Below are 20,103 nucleotides of genomic sequence, written 5' to 3' on the forward strand. Positions count from 1 at the left end.
GTCAAAGTCACTTGTCTAGAGAGTTAAAGTTCCAGGTTCACCACCTCGAAAAAGCAAGTTACTTAGTTAAAGATGGTGATATTGTTGCTGAAACCATGCTGATTGGTGGTGTTTATTACTTAAAGCCAAAGCCTAAAGGGCAAGCACAGGCAAGTATGCAAACTCCAAAAAGGCACAACGCAGACCCAGAGAGAGTTGTCCCAGAGAGAGAAAGCGTTACTGTGCCAAAGGCTCCTAAAGCCAACAAACAAAGAAAACAGAAACAGATTGCTCAGAGCAAGCCTGAGGGTCCTCATGAAACTGTTAATGTTGAGAATTCACTAACTGGTAAACCTTTGCATTCCAGGTGTATTCACAAGTGGCACAGAAGATTGGGGCATGCCAGTTTCCGTGTTCTTAGAAAAATGCCGGAGTTCGCAAAAGGTTTGGATCTAAAGGGGTGTAAGGTGTTTTTGGATTGTGCGGTTTGCAAAAAGGCTAAATCCAAGGCGGCTCCAATTCCAAAACACGCTACACGCCGGTCAACACGCATTTTTGATTTGGTACACACTGACATAGTGGGTCCTTTCCCACCAACACTTGGTGGCAGAAAGTATTTTTTAACAATTGTAGATAATCATTCTAGATATGGATTTGTATATCCTATGAGAGAGAAATCTGAGACCTTTCAGATCTTTAAAGACTTTGCAGCGTTTGTTTCTACACAATACCAAGTTCGCATCGCCAGAATCCAGAGTGACCGTGGTGCAGAATTCATGTCTCAGCGTTTCCAGGACTGGATGCGTAAGAATGGAATTCTTCATCAGACATCTGCTCCATATACACCGGCTCATAACGGAGTCGTAGAAAGAAGACAAGGGGTTCTACAAACCATGATGCGTTGTCTTCTAGAAGATGCCAATCTCAGTAACGCATACTGGGGTGAAGCAATCAAATATGCAAATTACATTGTCAACCGTACTTGGAGCAGTGTAATCAATCAAACTCCTTTCTACATGCTGTATGGCTACAAGCCTGATCTCAAGAACCTCCACATTTTTGGTTCATATGCTATGGTGAACACTCCTATAACTCAAGGACCAAAGAGACTAAGATTTATGGGTATTGATGATAATTCAAAATGGTATAAATTCATTGATACTAAACATGTGATTGTCATTTCACAATCTGCTAATTTTGAGGAAGACATTGACTGGTCCAGGATTCATTCCAATGATCCTGAAGTTTATTTTCCTAGAGATGGTGTTCCAGATGCCACGCAGCCTGATGATAATTCGCAGGCAGATGTTCCTTCTACCAGTTCTTCACAACCTGATGTTCCGTCTTCTCAAGCCGCGGATGCTGATGCTAGCGACGAACGTGAGGACGAGGATGATGATGATGAAGAAGAAGAAGACTGGTCTGTTGTTCCTAGACGCTCCAAGAGGGCCACAAAAGGAATCCCTCCACAACGTTATTCATGGCAACTGACAAAATCACCATTACCTTTGATTTGCAACGTTACTCTTCCTCCAGAGACATTCACACAAATCAAACAGCTTCCTGATTCAGAACAAGACAAATGGTATGATGCAATGCAGGATGAAATGGACAGTTTAAAGAAACTTAATGTATTCACACCTGCAAAACCTCCAGCAAACAAGAAAGTCATTGGCACCCGATGGGTCTACAGAATCAAGAAGAAACCAAATGGTGAGTCTTTATACAAAGCCAGACTTGTAGCTCAGGGTTTCGCTCAACGTTATCCTGAGGACTACACAAACACTTACTCACCAACAGTCAGAACTGAAAGTGTAAAAATTGCTTTAACCACTGCAACTATTCTTGGTTTAGAAGTTTTCCAATTTGATGTGGACACGGCTTATCTACATGCAGACCTAGATGAAGAGATCTACGTGAGAAGCCCTCCAGGATTCCGAAAGCAAGAAGGGGATACCTGGTTCCTGAACAAAAGTCTTTATGGTCTGAAACAGTCAGGTTTAATGTGGTATTTATGTCTTACTGACAAACTAAATTCAATGGGCTTTATTAAGTCCGAAACTGATGAATGCGTGTTCACAAAAAGATCTAACAATGCATATGAGATAATTCTTGTTTATGTTGATGATATTGTTTATATTGGTCCAAATAAGAAAATGAGTGAGATTTTTGCCAAAAGTTTGCAGAGATACTTCACACTAAAATCTTTAGGACACATTAGCACTTATTTAGGTGTTCAAATTGAAAAGACACAGAAGGGGTTTAGTCTTTCACAAGAGGAGAAAATTGACCACATTCTACATCATTGCAACATGAAAGATGCTAGCACAACAAAGACACCCATGCAAACAGATTTTCACAACTTAACACATGAACCAAGTCCTGAGTTCGAGGATCAAACACTTTATCGTTCAGTCATTGGTTCACTATTATACATTAGTAGTTGGACCAGACCTGACATCGCACTTAGTGTTAATCTTTTATCACGACACGTAGGTAAGGCAACACAATTTCATTGGTCATGCATTAAGAAGTTGTTGAAATACCTAAAACACACTAAGCACATGAAGTTATTGCTAGAACCAACACACACTGATCAACCAAAGCTGATTTGTTTTGCCGACGCCGACTGGGCGAGCGACAAGAAGTCACGCAAAAGCACTTCTGGTTACATGATGTTCCTAAATGGTTGTCCTGTTTACTGGCAAGTGAGAAAACAGAGTTTTGTTTCATGTTCATCTACTGAAGCTGAATATGCTTGTGTTTCAGATGCTTGTAATTCTCTAACGTGGTTTGATGCTTTGATCACAGATATCTGGACACGTCCGATTCGACCAATCACCGTGATGGAAGATAATGTATCTGTTGTTTATATTTCTGAGTCACATTTCACAGGTTCTAGGTCCAGACACATTGACATTCGTTATCAAAACACAAAGCAATTAGTTAAGCAAGGTTTTGTTAAATTGCAATATGTTTCTACACATGATCAGATCGCAGACATGCTTAACAAACCACTCGCCACAAATCAACACGAGTATCTGCGAAAGAAGATGTGCCTTAATTGATGATTTGATGATGTCAGCCCAGACTAGCAAAAGAAGGGGTGTCACGATGTTAAAAAGTTTGCTAGGCCTGAACTGCCTGAATTGACACTCAAGAGTTAAACTAAGAAAGCTTTATTGCGCAGGTCATAAAACAAAAAAAGGGTTCTTATCTGAAAGTGATTTATTGCGCACGCGTTACACATTCCAAATTCCTCTCTTCTTTGTTCGGCAGCCAACTTTTGGCTGAGGAGCTTTCATTATCAAAATGTAACCTTTAGTTATTTCTGTATCATTTATTTTTTATTTTATTATTAAAGTTTGTTTATTAATTAGAATATTTTCTTAAAGAGTATTTCTTTTCTCAATATCTCAAAAGATATGCGGAAGGGAATCAGCCACGGTCCATTGATCTCCAACAGGGTGTTTTTTTCCCCTGACACTCCCCTCCCTCCCTTCTTTTCTTCTTTTTCCTTCCCTCTTCATTCACCTTTCTTCTTCCTTCCCCTCTTCCCTTATTTTTCCTTCCTTGCTCTCTTCCAAGCTTTTCTTCTTTTTCTTTTTCTTTCCTCTTTCCTGTCCCTTCTTGCATGCTTAAATGCAGAAGGGCAAACATTTCTCCTTTTGTTTTATTTTTAATCTGTTTTGCTAGCCCTCTGCCAGCGAAAATGAAGCGCATGGCCCACCTGAGCTCTGTTTTCGCTGGTAGGGGGCTGCAAGAGGCCATTTGTGGCCAAAAACAGAGCCCTGGAGTGGCCCTCCTGAGCTCTGTTTTTACTGGCAGAAGTACCCCAAACGAGTTTTGTTGTTTCCGGGGCAGGCCCGTGGGGCCAGATTTGGCCTGCGGGCCTTGAGTTTGATACCCCTGTTCTAGGCTCTGAAGGCATTTTCCTTGTTCTCATAAGGACAATTCTGTTGGATCAAGCCAAGTCCCACATCAATTTAGCATTGTGTTTCTCACAGTGGCCAAGTAGATGCCTCCTAGGTGTTGACAAACAAGAAGATGAAACAACATACCCCTCTCATGCAATTGTATTTAGAGGCCATGGTACCTTCAACCAAGAGATACTACTGGTTCTTCAAGACAAACTGGTTTTGATAGACTTGCCTTTGTGCCTTTATCCAGCCCCCCACAACAGCATCAGAGCCATGGTGGCGCAGTGGCTAGAATGCAGTACTGCAGAATAATTCTGATGATTGCCGACTGCCAGCAGTTTGGCAGTTCAATTCTCACTGGTTCAAAGTTGACTCAGCCTTCTATCCCTCCGAGGTCGGTGAAATGAGGACCCAGATTGTTGGGAGCAATATGCTGACTTTGTAAACCGCTCAGAGAGGGCTGTAAAGCACTGTGAAGTGGTATATAAGTGCTCTTGCTCTTGCTCTCAGGGCTCTGAAAGAGGTAGTCTGGCCTAAGAGAACATGACTAAAGTCGCCCAGCGGGTTTCCCCTGCTGTAAGTGGACTTGGACCTCAGTCTCCTTGGTCTTGTCCAACATTTCTTGCCAGTTGTCCTTCCCCGGGCAAGAAAATTGTCATAGCCATGCTTTTAGACCTGAGCTTTTGGAAGCAGGTGTGTTTTAGGAATGTTGATTTAGTTTATCGTGAATAAAATGAATGAACCTGCGTTTGCATGCAGAAAAATGGACTTCTGTGTAAGACAGTGTTTCTCAAACTTGGCAACTTGAAGTCCACAGGACTTAAAGTCGCCAAGTTTGAGAAACACTGGTGTAAGAGAACAGAAAAAGACTGTAAAGTCGATTGTGGTGGCAGAAAGTGTTGAAGCTAGAAGCAAAAAGGCTGTGACCAGATCAGACGATGGTCAAAACATGGTGCAGGTGCCTTCTAAGGCAAGGAACCAAACAGTGAGATGTTAATTATGACATTAAAATATGCAAAGTTTAATCTCTGGGCCTCTTAGAAATAGAGGCCTTCACTGCTTGATTCTGCATTAGCTAATATTATTATTATCAGGGCTTCTGGTATCTGCAATCAAAACAATTTAACTTCCAAGCTTAGTCCTTGACTTTGTTACTAGCTCCTGAATTCAGGTTTGAGTTCTCATAGAGAACTTTATTGTTGAATTTTAGGTTATACTCTGGCCTAAACGGGGACCTTAAAAACCCACACTACACCATTTTCTCAGTTAAGGTGATCACCGAACTTTTTCTCCTCTCTCTGATGCTGCGTAAGAGGAAGAAGGGGGGGGGGGGGAAAGTGAGGCTCATGGTCTTCAGAAAGATTGAGAATATATATGTTTAGCATTGCCAAACAGTAACAGCCTTCATGGTATGAAGATTACGGATAGACAGTCTCTCTCATATCCATAGTGTTAAAAGTTAAAACTTAGGGTAATCCATTAAAGTAAGACACGGTTAAATTTCTGGGATCTGCTGATATTTGAAAAATGCGTTCATGTATTCTCTTGACAAGTTTTAGGATAAAGTTATATAATGTTTGGCATTACTTTTTGATCCCAAATCTTGTGAGAAGTTGATGCTATAATATAACTTAAATATGAAAATAGCAGGGAAGATGTTCTGTTTTCCATTTACCACAGACTGGGGATTTTCCTGTTTCTTTAGCCATCCGAATTTGAGTTAGAAGGGAAGGAAAAGAAATTGTTGATCATTTTTTTCCTGTTTGGGATAGGATGGGAGAATGGCAGAACTCTTGTTAATTTTTGCCTAATCCTTTTTTTTAAACATACAGATCCATTGTTCCACTATTTTATCAGTGAATTTGCTAAAATAAATATTGCAGTCATTATACCAACAGGTCTGTTGTACAATATGTATATAAAGATCCACAAAAGAAAAACAACGCCTTTAGAATGATCCTATGCATAGTTCACCATTCAATCCGCGAAGAAAGTAAAGCCTCAACAGAATAAACTCACCTTTGTCCTTTGCCTTCAGGAGATGTCGTAATATTCCTCTCACATTACATCTTAGAAGATGCTGATCATTTTACAAGTGGCGACTCAGCTGAATCATGCTGAAATGGCAAACAATATATTTATTTACCCTCCCTATGATCATGCATTCCCCTCGTGTCACTCGAGCACAGTAAATATTCCTTCCACATGCCACACTACACCTTCCGCTTTTCACGTCATTTGTAGAGCGCTCCCAATATCTCAGCTTTCCTTTTATCACATGGGAGGTGATTTGGTTCATATATGAAGGTGCATACTGTACATAGTAGACCCTAGAATAATGTCAACTAGTGGGACCAAGAGGTAATCTTCTCTTTTGTAGTGCCTGCCGTATGGAACATAATTCCCCTGAGATTCAATAGTTCAGGGGTGTCAAACTGGATTTCTTCGAGGGCCGGATCAGCACTGTAGTTCTCCGTGGGCCGGGTGGGGGAAGATGGGCTGGCCAGCCTCCTACAGCACTTTGCCAGCCAAAATGGGGTGTGGGGGCCTCTAAAGGCACCACAGGCCAGTCCTTTGCCATTTCCAAGCCAGATTTAAGCACCCCATGGGCTGGATCTCAACAGTGGGCCTTGAGTTTGACACCCCTGCAATAGTCCTAGCTGTCTGCAAGGAATATAAATCCTTCCATTCCGCACTGTCCTGTCAGAGCTGAAAAAGTTTATTGGATGAGAAACGAACTGTCTTCAAAGTAAAAACAAGAAAGTCCAGTTTCCTCCTGAAAAAGCACCTTTGGGAATAGTCCTGACCTTTTGTCCTACTGCAAGGCCCCAAAGATTTGGCTCTTCCCCAAACAGTAAGACAGATAGTGGAATGAGCATATGTAAAGTCTAAGACCAGTGAATAATATATATGTTGATTGGCCTTAGTTGCTGCTATATTTCACCAATGCCTAAGACCATGATGGCGAACATTTGGTATGTGTGGCATCACCCGTTCCTCTTCTGAAGTTCTGGTGCGCATGCGCACGGAACAATCAGCTGGCCTTCGTGTTTGTGGCAGTGCCAGAAACTGGAAGAGCTGGTGTTCTGTTTTCCAGTGTAAGCATGCATGCCGACCAGCTGATCGTCGCATGCATGCCAGTAACCAGAAGACTAGCTGGCAACTGCATATGCAAATCTGGAAACCAGGAAGTTCATTTTCAGGCACACAGATGCCCTCTGGGCAGCTCCTCTCCTGGGTTGCATCCCAGATGAGCATGTGCGCTCCCTTTTTGGTACTCGGTACTGAAAAAGTTTGCCATCACTAGCCTAGGATAATTCCAATAGCCCTAAATAGAATTTTCTAACTAGGATCCAGCCAAGACAACTGAATAATATACTGGTATTAAATATGGCTTTATAATATATACCCAAGTTAATGCATGGATATTTAATTTCATGCAAATATCTAAAAAAAATGGGACAGTGTTTTCATGTTTCAGGCATTTGGATTATATTGTGAATTTAATAGATAAGAAACTTTGCAATTCTGTACAATTCTCTTCCCCTCTAAATGAAAAAAATACCTTTTTTTTGTAATTTTACACCTTGGGTATAATACCGTTTTTTTCGGGGAACTAATTCATTGCTATTTTTATATTAACTTCCTCCATTTTGTTTTATATTGGATTCCTCCAACAAATTCATTTTTGACGCACAGGTTTCTGTTCCCCATTCCATTTTTCATAAATTCCTGGGTCCACAATAATGAATAGTATCTGTTCTATGAAAGTCCCATTTATCAAATCTTTCCTGCTTGCCAACAATTCACTGTGCTTTCCTTTAGAATCTATACCTATTGGGCTAATTTTATACTTACTTACGTGGGGCAATTTTACTCCAGACAAGAATATTTTAAAAGAAAAAATGGCACTTTAAAAAAAATATGTCTTGTTCTGATTTACATGTAAACTATTTCTAGTGCCCATATTACAGCCAGAGCCAGAAGCTCTCCCCCCCTCCCCCAAATGTGCTAGCTATATGCCATGGAGGCAAGAAGGGACAATGTGACTGAAGTCCTGCCCTTCTAGCTTTTCATTGAGAATGGCATTTTATAAGTAGGACATTTTCCCCATATTGTAATGTGCCTTGTAATTCATTAGTTAACTTATAAATGTCAGTAATGTAGTTCTGATTGTGTTTTGTTGGATATGATAGCTAGTTAGCTAGTCATAGATGTTGTTCTGACCTTTTTGTTCCCCCAAAAGCACGAAGCAGATTCCTAGTCCTGACAAAACCCCTTTTATTAAATGAATGTGAATTCCTCTCATTCACATTCAGCAGAGGCCTGGTAAACAGTCTTTCAAAGGTGAATTTATGACCACAGACCTTATCTACAGTAGGTTGGAAAGCTGCCATGTAAATATTTTCCAAATGCAGTGCTGTGCAAGGAAAGACTTGGCACAGAGTCTCTGAGATTCACGGACAGATCTTCACATTCCTAAAATGAATGAACAAACAAATTGTTTCGTGCAAAAGCCCACTTCCCTTTCGCTCCTCTTTTATTTCCATTCACTGTCCACCTGTGGATTTACCCCCAAGTCGACCCTGATTTCTGAGCTGTTCTTTTCTTCTGGCAGCTCTGTGCATGCGCACACTGGGAACAGGCTCCAGCTGCTCCTCTGCCTCACTGCTGTCTAGCTCTGAAGCAGCTGAGAACTGCCAGATGGGTTTGGCCCCATCTCTGCCTCCGACGCAGAGGCCTCGTCCAAACCTTCCCCAGCCTCCAGGACTGGCCCATGTTCATCCCCAATCTCCCCAAGCTCTGCCGGTCGCTGGTGGGCCACAACAGATGTAGGTATAGATAGATCTTAGCTGTATAATGTAAAATCATTAATATGAGAAGAACTTTGAATATTTTTCAGTTCATAAATGACATGTTTGGAGAGTAAGTCTGCAGAAACCCAAATGACCGATGGATGGCAGCTAAAACAAGAGGGAAACCCTCCATTATTTGGTCTTATGGATCTGGATTTTTTGCAACTCAGAGGTGGCAACCCTATTGTAGACTTCCAATTCAGGGCTTTCAGAAGAGCAGCTCTGTTTTCTCTAATCACAAAATATTACATTGAGGTTTGGGCACCTGTAGTAGTGTAATAAAGGCCCAACCCTCAGGCATTAAGCCTTCTTTTAACATAGAGGTCCCCAACCTCGGGGCCATGGTCCACTAGTTAGCAATGAAGTGTTTGCAACCGACTGTGGAAATGGTGAGCAAGTGTGCATAGGCACCCCCCCCATGCGAGCAGTGGGCAAGTGTGTGCACACCATTGGGGGTTCCACATGGACGCGTGCAGCGGCGTGCACACATGCGCAGCACGCGCATGCGTCTTAGTACCTCCGCGAGCCTCGGTGACGCTCCACCTGCTCAGCGGAGCATTGCGCAAGTGCTGTATGTGCCGTGCAGAAGACTTAAAAGACCGGTAAGGAGCTCAGGCAGGTGGGAGAGTCCTCTGGAGCACCGTACCAGAGCAGTATCCGGTGTTCTGGGCAGGCTCCGGTACACTCATACAGGGGCGTACCGCCTGCAACCCACCACCGGTGCACACGCGCTCCATTTGTGTGAATGGCGGGTATGTGTGCATGCTACTTGTGCAAATGTAAGCTGCTCGCGCAGAACAATCCCGTTTCTCCCCCACCCCCCTCTTCGCTGGTCCTCAAAGCAGGAAAGTTTGGGAAACTCTGTTTTAGCAGATTGATTTCAAAGAGAAAATGGCCAGAATATGTATTAATTTTGTGATTAAAATAGATGTTTTTGACATGCCAGTAGGCTCAAACAAGAACAACAATTCTGGAACACACTCCGAAACTGGGGCTTCAGTAGCACTATATAGTGACTATTTCAATTCTTCCGATCATCCCAATAGAATGTGTTTCTGAAGCATTGTGGAAAAATATAACAGCTACTATTCACTATTGATTGAAGAATTGTTTCTGCCTGTCAATCACTGCATTGAATAAGGAATTAACCCAACCAAATGCACGGCTGGAAATAGCCTTGTTAAGAATTAAGGAATCAAAAGCTGATTTTAACTTTTATTATTCTGTACAGCTGAATTTAGGTTTAATTCGCTTTTAAGGGTATTTAAGGGTATTTATCTTTTGTATCTGGTTTTTAATGAGATGCCTGTACACCGCCCCGAGTCCCTTCGGGGAGAGGGGGCGGTCTATAAATCTTGAAAATAAAATAATAAATAAATATAGATGATTTGCTCTGAACAAAATTAAACGAATAATAAGAATTGGACAATGAAAAGCGGGAGATAAGGGGGAAAAAAACCTTCCTGACTCATATGCCTTTGATAAATGTTTAACTACAATAAAAAGTGACAGCTCACTTTTATGAATACTAGAAAGCAAACTCTCAAGACCATTTCTCAAAGGGAGGAAAAATTGCTTATGCACAAACTTAACTACTTGAGAAAAATTGCCTAAGTAAATGAATAATTTACAGCAGTGTTTCTCAACCTTGACAACTTTAAAATGTCTAGACTTCAACTCTCAGAATTTCCCAGCAAGCATAATTTACAGTATTAATTCATTACAGTATTTAAATTTGAAACAACTAACTTTGGTGCATGTTGCTAGAAAGCTAAAGTGTTGCTAGAAGCTTTTCTAGACTGATGTGAAAGATATATTGCATCTGGGCAATCTATGCTGAGGATTCATTTATTTTTGTAATTGAGAACATTCATATTTTGCTGATAGATGTACAGTATTTGATCCGTTTCCTAACTTCAGCTACTTAGCTGTATGTGCATATACAGTATGTATGTATCAGTGGTGTGTTCTTACCGGTTCGGACTGGTTTGGCTGAATCGGTAGTGGTTTGGCTGCCTGGGTCGCTGGAACTGGCAGCAACCCAAACTGGTTCTCCATAAGTGCCGCCATCTTGTTTTTTGCTTCCGCACATGCGCAGAACAATTTTAATCAAACATGCGCCCACATGTCCACGAGCGAACCGGCAGTAGTGACTGCTGGTACCCACCCCTGGTGTGTGTGTGTGTGTGTGTGTATATACACATACACAGATGCGACATTTATACGATTGCCCATCTCAAAGTAAAGTGACTCTAGGCCACCTACAGTTAAAAACCTGTATAATGATGTGTTAAATGTATATTTTACTGACAAAGAAATTAAGAAATAAAGAAAAAATATATAAACTTAACACAAAAAATAGTTTGTCACAAAAGCGACTGCCTGCGAAGGCTCTTGGATTGGGACTGAAAGGTGAAAGCAGAAACTGTATGCTCTGTCCCATATTAGTGTAGACCAGGTTGCCCTGATAAAAAACACCATATAGAATAGAATAACAGAGTTGGAAGGGACCTTGGAGGTCTTCTAGTCCAACCCCCTGCCTAAGCAGGAAACCCTACACCAATGATGATTGGTACCAAAGATAATTGGTACATTTGGATTGCATGTAATAGTTTCTGATTAGTAAGTCCTGAGGCTGTATTTAATTGTATGCCTACAAATTTTCTTAACTTAATAGAATACTATCTAGCTTGTGTCCCATTCCCCCCCCCCCATATAACATTGTAGGAAGTTATCACCTAGCCCTCTCCCAGAAAAATGAAATATCCTACGAATATTGAAAAGGCAGAATATTATATTTTCCTGGGTGTGAAAAAGGGAGAAACAAACACAAAGTAAATTCCTGCAGCTTCCTGCCCATCCCCACTTTGTCAATGGGCCATTAAGAAGGCCAAGCTAGTCCACTTTACATAATAAAGAGTCCTCCTCTTCAGCTCCAGAGTGATGGGATTAAGGCAGGATAATATAAGCCTTTATTCAACTGACCACATGGCATCTGAACTCAATCAAACCTGGATTCAAAACTCAGCCTAGAGGGTTGCCCTTGCACGGGCCCATGGGAGTCTGGCAACCAATCAGAATACATTTCTTACACAGGAACAGGAAACAGATAGGTGGGGCAGAACAGATTATAAAAAGCCCTGCAAGCCCTTCTTCTTCTCTGCCCTTCTCTTCTTCTCCCTACCGCCCATTATGAACTACCCCTTAGCTGCAGCCCTCTATTCACCAGCTGGCTATCTTATTTCCATCAGCCCATCATTTCCATCCAAGATGTGGACTTTTTTTCCATCTGTCTATCCTTTGCCAGGACTATCCCCTTAGTGGGATCTGAGGCTGCCAATGCATATTAATACCGACAGCTCCCACTTGACGAGCTTTGGCCCTGTCTAATCATGTTATATACGAGGCTAGACCTACTACAGCTACGAGATTCCCCCCTCTCGCAGCTATGGCCTCCTGCCCTTTCAAGGGCCCACCTTGAGGACGGGTTCATTAACCCAGAGAGGTGGAGGAAGCGCACGTTAAGGGGTTTTTTAATTAAATGTTTTTTAAAAGTTGTAAGGGGTTATAAGGATGGGGGGGGGAGGGGTTGTAGGGATGGGGGGGGGAACCGGTTAGGAGGGATGGAAGAGCCAGGCACCTAGGTGTGGTCGAAAGAGGAGGGAGCGGAGTGGGGGAGGAGAGGGAAGATAGCATTCCTGTGCAGGGCTCCTTAATACCAACAGTCGTGGGGAGGGGCAGGTGCGAGGACAGTTTAAGAGCGCGTAGTCGGTTGGGAGACCGGGGTTTTTGGTCATTCCCGGTCGTCTGTACCAACCCCTGCATACTAGGTGGTCAGGATCTACAGACCCAAGGCCTGAGACTGCTGTTATGCAACGCGAGGTCCGTTGTTAATAAGGCCCCCCTCATCTACGATCTAATTTTGGAGGGGGAGCCAGACCTCGCCGGAATAACTGAGACCTGGTTGGGCCACGAGGGAGGTCTACCCCTTGTGGAAATGTGCCCGCCAGGTTATCGAGCATTTCACCAGCCTCGGGCCCAGGGAAGGGGCGGTGGGGTAGCAGTGATTATCCGGGAAGACTTAGAGCCGAGAGAGTTCACCGTGCCGCAGACATCCGGGTGTGAGTCCCTCGTCGTGAGATGGGGCCCAGGGAGGCATCCCTCCTAACTGTTTTTTAAATTGTCTTTAAATATTAATTCTTAATTGCATATTGGGTTTTTACAATTTGGGGTATTTTAATGCTGATTTTTAGCTGTCTAAATGATGAAATTTGTTACCTCCTCCGTGTATGCGTGTATGTGTGTTTTGTATTTATGTATGTTTATGTGCTGTTATATATCTTTTATGTTTTATGCTCCATTGTACGCCGCCCCGAGTCCTACTTGGAAAGGGAGCTGCTAATAAATCCAAATTATTATTATTATTATTATTTATTCTCCACCAACATTGAAGCATGTGATCACCTTTTCTGTTCAGGACTCAAGCCATGTGGTCCTGTCCACCATTAAAACCATATTTCCAAGCAGCCTCCATGTCTCCAGTGTCTTTTTCCCCACTTGGAGCCGAACCCAGAAGGACATTTCTTACAACACACGTATGGCAGAAGATGTCTGTATGGTCCATTAATATAATGGAAACCATAAGGAAAATAAATATTTTTATGAGGCTCCCTATACATTACTCGTTTTATCAGTTTCAAAATGCATTACTTTTCACAGCTCATTTCCAGCATTATCTAACTTCATAATGTGGAGAACCATATGTGTCCATTAGGAATCCTTATTAACTCCCAGTGTTGGAGAATGTTATTAGTTAATAGGGTTAATTATTAATTAGCCTGAAATCAATCACTCTAACTGCCTATCTCTAAGTGCAGGGTGGGTAGACAAATAAGTACTGTTACTATTTCAGTTGGCTTCCTTTGAATGTTCACATTTGGGAGGATGGAAAATTTGGGAGGAATGAAATGTTAGTACCGCTTTATAATGCCTTGGTAAGGCCACACTTAGAATATTGCATCCAGATTTGGTTGCCACAATATTAAAAAAAGCTTCTGAAACTCTAGAAAGAGTGCAGAGAAGAGCAACAAAGATGATTAGGGGATTGGAGGCTAAAGCATATGAAGAATGGCTTCAAGAATTGGGTAGCTTAATGAAAAGAAGGACAAGGGGTGACATGATAGCTGATACAAAGAAGAGGGAGTCGACCTATTCTCCAAAGCACCCGAAGGGAAGACAAGAACCAATGGATGGAAACTAATCAAGGAGAGAACCAATCTATAGTTAAGGAGAAGAGCAACAAAGCTGATTAGGGGACTGGAGACTAAAACATATGAAGAACGGTTGCAGGAACTGGGTATGTCTAGTTTAATAGAAAGAAGGACTAGGGGAGACATGATAGCAGTGTTCCAATATCTCAGGGGTTGCCACAAAGAAGAGGGAGTCAAACTATTCTCCAAAGCACCTGAGGGTAGAACAAGAAGCAATGGGTGGAAACTAATCAAGGAGAGAAGCAACTTAGAACTGAGGAGAAATTTCCTGAGAGTTAGAACAATTAATCAGGGGAACAGCTTGCCTCCAGAAGTTGTGAATGCTCCAACACTGGAAGTCTTTAAGAAGATGTTGGATAGCCATTTGTCTGAAACGGTATAGGGTTTCCTGCCTAGGCAGAGGGTTGGACTAGAAGACCTCCAAGGTCCCTTCCAACTCTGCTATTGTATTGTAGAACAATTAATCAGTGGAACGACTTGCCTCCAGAAGTTGTGGATGCTCCAATACTGGAGGTTTTAAAGAAGAGATTGGACAACTATTTGTCTGAAATAGTAAAGGATTTCCTGCCTGATCAGAGGTTGGACTAGAAGACTTTCAAACTCCCTTCCAACTGTTATTTTCTTTACATTAAAGAAACATAAGCAAAATACCTTTGCTGTTCTCCCAACTGATGAAGAGGAGAAGACACTGAAAATCTAAGACCAAACAGATTTACTTAGGATTAAATCTCTGTAGAAATAATTTCCATGTAAATATGAGTGAAAAGCTAGTACCTTACATATAATTTCCATTTTTCTTCATAGATCGAGTAGGAAAACAAAATTGAAACATTGTTGGAAAAAGTAGGGAGGTTTACAAATAGAACATGGCCATTGTCTGAGCTGTCTCTTCTCTTTAAAAGTTGTCTGTTTAAAATCTCAGTTTGAAAACATTTTAGTTCTAGACATGACAGGAATGAAATGCTGAAATGTAAAGATAACTACCCTGCTTTTTATTTTTTTATCAATGAAGCATAGCATTTAATTATTCAGTCCCACCAAATAACTCTGTCGTGTTAAGTAGAAAAGAGTACAACAGTCTTAAAACTTATCAGTCCTTGATCATTTTTTTAAATTTTATTGTTTCTCATATTTGCACGTAAAGGAGTACGCTGTGTCCACCATAATTACATGACAATCCTGTAGAACAGGTTGCGTTGGGCAAGTGCATTTGACTTAAGGTTACAGAGTCGGCTCCATCAGGCTGAACCTGAATCAAAGCACTACACACCACAGTTGAGTATTTCTCCTTTATATTGAGCTTGTCTTCCTTTTAGGTTTTGTTGGAAGAAATGTCCTTCTGGATTCACTTCCAAGTGGGGAAAAAGACACTGGAAACACGGAGGCTGTTTGGAAAGATGGTTTAATGGTGGACATGATCACCTGCCTTGGAGCTCCTGGATGAAAAGGGAAGAGATGCTGAGAATCCCTGGGTTTCATGCCCTCTCCTGGGTTTTGAACTTCCTGGGGCACAGGAAGAGTATCCTGACTGGTTGCTGTCAGAGGTCATAGCTAGCTTTGTAGGTTGTCTATGTGCTAAGTTTGGTTGAAACTTGGTGGGTGGTGCAATGAAATGGGGTAGATCTTTGTTATGTAGAATAGGCCGACTCAGGCCTTAATGGTCCATTGACACAGGTGGGAGGGGGGCTATTAAGAGTGAGTCTGTTTCCTGCCTAAAAACATGTTTCTCCATTTCTCATCCAGGGAAATATAATGTTCTGCCTTTTCAATATTTCCTAGAACAGTGATGGCGAATCTGTGGCACGCGTGCGACAGGTGGCACATGGAGCCATTTGTCAGGGCACGCGAGGGGCTGCCCTGTCAGCTGGCCAGCGCGTATGTACGCGCTGGCCAGCTGAATTCACCCTTTTTTAAAGCCATTTTTCGCCCTCCCCAGGCTCCAGAGCCTTTATAGGAGCCTGGGGAGGGCGAAAAGAGCCCACCCGCCCCCTGGAGGTCCTCCGGAGGCTTCACGAGCTTCCCTGAAGCCTCCGTAGCGCAAAAAACCGGCCCTACGGGCAAACCAGAACTTCAGGAACAGACTTCCAATTTGCTCAGAGGTTCGTTTTGACTGCTCCGGAGGCTTCAGGGAAGCGTCCTGAAGGTCCCTGAAGCCTCCGGAGGGCTTCTGGGGGGGGGGCAGGGGAGGCTGTTTTCACCCTCCCCAGGCTCCTATAAAGCCTCTGGAGCCTGGGGAGGGCAAAAAAAGCATGCAAAAAAATGGGGGGGTTGCGCCTGTAGTGCGCGCATGCGCACTGGGGGTGTCGTGCATTGCATTATGGGTGCGGCATGCCTGCACACTACCCCCCTGCGCTCCCCCCACTTATGGCACGCAAGCCAAAAAAGGTTCGCCATTGCTGTCTTAGAATATTTCATTTTTCTAGGAGACGGATGGGTGCTAACTTCCTACAGTTTCTTTCACAACAAAATTAAAGTGGTTTGCTATTGTCTTCTTCCAGAGTTTTTTCAAGAAGATGCTCCAGTCCTGAATACCTTTTGCTATCTTTTTCTAGTGTAACCATTTTCAATTCATGGAGGATTTATAGGAATTCTTTGATCCTCAGACAGAAGTCTATTTTGTCTGCTCATTCTGAAATCTATGGCATTACAGCTGCATGTAGCTCTTAACTTCCATAGTTCCCTCTGAATGTACCACTGAACTTAAATTTCTCATTATTTTCAGGTTGGAAACAGAGAAGAAAAATAGCATAAGCCTTAGGCTGGTGGTAATAGCTGTCTGAATTCATCAGGGGTCAGAAACTAAACAGTACTGGATCTGGTTAGCATTTATTTTACTTTATTTTATTTTAACAAAATATTGTATAACAACTTTAAAAAAGACAAAAAGAGTAAAATGTGCAACAGGTAAAAAAGCAGCTAATCAACCTTAAAATGGCCAGAGGATGATAAAGGACAGGAAGGCCTGGAAGAACATTGTCCATGGGGGTCATGATGAGTCGGACACCACTCTGCAACTAACAACCTTAAAAAATTAAGCGAGGAAAAGGAAAAAAGCATTTGATAGGAGATTGCTAGTGGCTTCCAAGCGTGTAGACTTAATTGTGACATAAAAAAAAAAATCAAGACGACAGCAGTAAATTCTTATTGTCTTATCAAGAAAACTGCATGCATGTATCAATGTATTAACTTAAATATTTTATCCGTTGTATTTTATGATGGGTGATTTTAATGTTTTTTAAAGTTTTTATGCTGTAAGCCATCCATTTCAGCCATAAAGTTGAGCTCAATATAATGGCATTCTTTTCTTTCAAAGTAGACGTATAGAGTTAGAAAAGAACTTATCCCAGGTAGTAGTAGTAGCAGCGTGAAAATCATCGATTTTACAGCCCCACTGATTTTCCTATTGTTGTCAGTTTCCCCCCCCCCCCGCCCACAAAGAATAAAACAAGTCAAATCTACAGCTATTCAAGATTGCCCAATCCTGGATAAGATCTAAGAAAAATCTAGCCACAGGATCACGAATGTTCCCCAAATATGTCTAGAGTTACACTGACTATTAAAGTAAGATGCCGAAGCAGCCCTGGAGAGCTGGGAGTTAATAAACCATCTGCTATATTCTCTTCACAGACCCTGCTTGCTGGAACATCTGCTTTAGGAAAAGCCTGTGCCGTGAGAAGTTGCAACGTAGAGCTGAAAACATGTGAATAGATTCATGAGGGAATGTTGTTTGCCTCTTCAATTGCATCATGGTTCCATCACTGCGGGGAAATTTGATTTATGAAGCTCAGCTACCACGTCTGTTCTGTGCTCCTGTTTTGTTGCTTATTTTAGAAACACCAATCCTGATTGGCTACTTTCCTCCCCGAGTAGCATGATGATTGGTTGCGCATTCACACTTTGTTGTGTGGGTCTCGCTCCTGTTTGATTGTGTGTGCAGCATGCTGCATACTAATGGGGTAGGATAAAGCAAGAAGCCTTTTGAAGCAACTGTTGTGATCTCAGGGAGATGTCCTTGATAGAGCTTTTTTCAGATTTTTCACCTCATTAAAAAGACAAACCGTATGCCTTTAACCACAGCCATAGTGTCTTCTGTCAAAACATTAAGAGAGAGCGCTAGGCCGATTGAATAAACTTAGCACTAGAGAGCTCGACTAAGAAAGGTGAGGTTAGCCCTACTATTACTGAATGAGAAGGAACAGAGCAGGTTAGAGGGGCTTTTTATCCAGGAATCACCAGGTGAGTCTTAACTGACTCCACAGCTGTTATTTGAGAGAACTTGCTCGCCTCTCAAAGGAACAAATTCAGTTGACTTGGTGGCCGTTCTAGTGCAAGTGTGGTTAAAAAGGCAGGATGAAGCTGTGATTATGGAGGCCTTTCACAAGCATTGGCATCAGAGGTGGGTCCCTACCGGTTTGGACCAGTTCGGCTGAGTAGGTAGTAACTCGGCTGGACATGCGCCCAAACCGATTCTATCGGTGCCGCCGTAGGTGCTGTCATCTTGCTTTTTGCTTCTGCGTATACGCAGAAGCAATTTTTTTTAGTTCTGTGCATGCATGCGCGTGCCCAAAGCACACGCGCAGCCAAAGCACGTGCACAGCCAAAGCATGCATGCACGCACTTGAAGTACGTGTGCACCCAAAGCATGTCCCTGAGCGAATCGGCAGTAAAAGAAGCCAGAACCCACCCCTGTATTGGCATTAGCAACTAACAAGACACGTTCATTAACTCTTGTGGGAAGAAATATCCATCTGGTTCAGTTCCAAACGGGGAGAAAGACACTGGAAACATGGAGGCTGATTGGAAAGATGGCTTATTGATGGACAGAACCACATGGGTTTGAGGTCCTGGGCAGCTGACCCCATAGAGCTGAGAATGAGGGTTATTTAGTTTATTATTATAGTTTAGTTTATTAAATTTATAAACTGCCCCCTCTCCCCAAGGGGACTCGGGGCGGTGTACAGACAGAAATAAAATACACAATAAACCTTGTGTTTATACCTTGTCTTGGGCCTTGCCCTTGAGCTTCCTGTTCCTGTGCAAGAGCATGTGTTCTATTGGCTGTTGTAGGGGTAACTTTGTAAGTTGTCTGAGTTAAATTTGGTTGAGTGTGCTGATGGAATGAAGGGGCTTGTTCTACAATTCCTTTTGTGGCAGAAGGCTAACCCTACCTTTGCTCAGAATTTCCTATCTTGAATGGATTACCAAATCTGTATTTCTAAAAACTACTGATTGTATTATTTTCATCAGTTTTAATGTAGGCTGTAGGAGCCAGATGGAGCCCTAAGTCATTGGTTGTTCATCTCTTATCTAAGAAGCCATCCAATATCATAAGATTTCTACAAAGTTTTCACTCTGTCCATTACTGTCTTATTTCATTTCTTCACACTTCTCATTTTAGCTCTTTCTACTGACTCAGAATGCAACTTTTAAAAGCAATGAGACAATCGTCTGAACAAAAGCAAAATACTTGTTAAGCTTGACTGAATTATATTAAGGCACTAATCAGCAACATTGTCCGATTCGCTAAGTCCTTACCTGCCCAAACATTCAACTCTACAGTATTACATTAAAATGATATCACCTTCTTAAAATCATCTATCAGAAATTTAAAATATATCCACAATTTGTGATATAGTAACCTGTCTATTCTGATCCGAGCATATTATTTTGACTTGTGAACTGCACAAGAAATATCGATTTCTGGTTATAAAAATATAATAATGAAGGAGATAGTATTTCAGCATTCATGTACATACATACATCAGTGTGAATGGCCCATATTTTTAGCTCAAAAATGAAAATTCGAATGAGTAATTATGGAGGAAGCAGACTTGAACCTTGAGAAACAAAATTGTCTCTAGCACCTCAAATCAACAATGTAGGAAACAGTCAAAAGGCAGTCTCAAAAACAAAAGAATAGACAAATGTAGCTTCATTTCTCATTACGATTAATGCAACTTGACTCCAAAGCGCTTGTTTTGGTGGCCAAGATCTACAGCAGGGATGTCAAACTCAAGGCACGGGAGCTGGAGGCAGAGCTGGCCCACGGGGTGCTTCGATCTGGAGCTGCCCTGGAAA

The 20,103-nt window shown here is 42.1% G+C and overlaps 1 long non-coding RNA gene across 2 annotated transcripts in view; it reads left to right on the top strand.

The window, feature by feature from the left end:
* Nucleotides 1–18,538, top strand: part of LOC309395373 — a 40,413-nt gene extending 21,875 nt beyond the window's left edge. For both annotated transcript variants that reach the window (XR_014175895.1, XR_014175896.1), the window contains exons 2-3: nucleotides 16,748–16,843; nucleotides 17,653–18,538. This is a non-coding gene — a long non-coding RNA (uncharacterized lncRNA). The remainder of the gene's footprint in view (nucleotides 1–16,747; nucleotides 16,844–17,652) is intronic.
* The last annotated feature ends 1,565 nt before the right edge of the window (nucleotides 18,539–20,103 follow it).

This window comes from Natrix helvetica (assembly GCF_964273705.1).
Source record: "Natrix helvetica genome assembly, chromosome: 7".
In the NCBI taxonomy this organism is placed as follows: Eukaryota; Metazoa; Chordata; class Lepidosauria; order Squamata; family Natricidae; genus Natrix; species Natrix helvetica.